Genomic DNA, 1,943 nt, shown 5'->3' with positions numbered 1-1,943 from the left:
TAGAAATTTATTTTAATAGGGAAGTAGGAATGAGTGGGAATAAAGGAAAGGAAGAAAGATAAAAGGAAGGGCAGGGCAGTTAAAGGAAAAGAGTGATCAGAAACAAACTTTAGATAAGGAGCAATATTAAAAGAGAAAGAGAAAAATAAACAGAAAAAAATGTGATAGAGAGAAGAGACCAGATAAGTATTCATGATTGTAACTGAGATGGACTTACCTCTAAAATGAAAGTAGTGGAACAGCTAGGTGGTGCAGTGGATAGAGCACTGGCCCTGGAGTCAGGAGGAACTGAGTTCAAATCCAGCCTCAGACCATAATTACTTGAGTGACCTTGGGCAAGTCACTAAATCCCATTGCCTAGCAAAATAAAATAAAATAAAATGGAAGTAGATATCAGAATGAATTAGGAACCAGAATAAACAATATCCTGTTTACAGGAAGCATTTTTGAAACAAAAATGCACACATATTTAAAATAAGGAACAGGAATAAAATAAATTTTGATTCATTAGGATTAAAATTAAAAAATATACCCAGTATGATATTGAAATGAGATAGAAGAAAAATCTGACCTATTTAAAAGAGATAAGAAAGAAAATTTCAACTTACTAAAATCACATAGATGAAATAATACCAGTACTAAATATCTATATGCCATATTATTTACAATCTGAATTTTTAAAAGGCAAGGTAAATGAATTTCAATAGTCAATAGTAAAACTATATTAATTGGAATACTTCAACTTTTCCATCTTCAAGCTAGAAAAATCTAAGCATAAAATAAATAAAAATGAAGTCTGGAAATAGAAATGAAAATACTTTTTTTTTCCTCAGCTGTGCATAGCAACTTCTGATAAATTGGCCACCTTTTAGGCCACAAAAACCTCCCAAGCAAATATGGGAGAGCACAAAATTAATTGTGTCCCGTTTAGACCATAATGCAATTAAAATATATTTAATAAAGAGATGTGGAAACATAGTTGAAAAACAATTAATAGTTTAATATTAAATGAGTCATGGAAATGAACAATAATTTCTTTTAAAAACTATAACAAAGAGGGGCGGCTAGGTGGCATAGTGGATAAAGCACCGGCCCTGGAATCAGGAGTACCTGGGTTCAAATCCTGTATCAGACACTTAATAATTGCCTAGCTGTGTGGCCTTGGGCAAGCCACTTAACCCCGTTTGCCTTGCAAAAAACTAAAAAAAAAAAAAAATGTAACAGAGTCCTTTCACCACCCAGAGCCAACATGGGTGGCCTGGGAACCAAAACCGTGAAGAAGGCGGCGCGAGCCGTCATCGACAAGTACTACAACCCGCCTGGGCAAGGACTCCCTTACCAACAAGCAAGTGTGGGAGGAGATTGCCATCAACCCCAGCAAGAAGCCCCGCAAGGAGATCGCCGGATATGTTACTCATCTGAAGAAGCGGATCCAGAGAAGCCCTTTCACAAGTATATCTATCAAATTGGAGGAAGAAGAAAGAGAAAGAAGAGATAACTATGTGCCTGAGGTTTGGATCAGGAGATAATTGAAGTGGACCCTAATACAAAACAAACGTTGAAACTCCTGAACTTAGGCAGTTTGTCTAACCTGCAAGTTACCCAGCCCACGATTGGAATGAACTTCAAAACACCAAGAGGAGCTGTTTAATATTTACTTTTGCTTTTCCAGTAAACTTGGGAACCCCTTTAAAAAATGTAACAAAGCGATGGAGAAAAGTTGGCAGGGGGCCTCCCCAAAGCCCTCCAAATATCTTTAAATAATGACTCTTCCCAAATTCTTGAATGATAGAACTCAAAAAAAAAAAAAAAAAACAGTGAAACAATTTCCACCCCAAGACAACTAGGAAGGTCAGCAGAGGTTTGTTGCATTAGGGTGAGAGAGAAGCTTAGTTTAGCAGAGGGGACAATGCAACTCCATTCCCAGAAAACTAGGAAGGGTT

The 1,943-nt window shown here is 36.7% G+C and overlaps 1 pseudogene; it reads left to right on the top strand.

The window, feature by feature from the left end:
• The first annotated feature begins 1,249 nt into the window (after window positions 1-1,249).
• Window positions 1,250-1,622, top strand: LOC141501602 (small ribosomal subunit protein eS17-like; annotated as a pseudogene).
• The last annotated feature ends 321 nt before the right edge of the window (window positions 1,623-1,943 follow it).

This window comes from Macrotis lagotis, chromosome 1 (genome assembly GCF_037893015.1).
Source record: "Macrotis lagotis isolate mMagLag1 chromosome 1, bilby.v1.9.chrom.fasta, whole genome shotgun sequence".
NCBI classification, from domain to species: domain Eukaryota; kingdom Metazoa; phylum Chordata; class Mammalia; order Peramelemorphia; family Peramelidae; genus Macrotis; species Macrotis lagotis.
The sequence above is the reverse complement of the archived record's forward strand: the minus strand, read 5'-3'. Positions and strand labels throughout refer to the sequence as shown.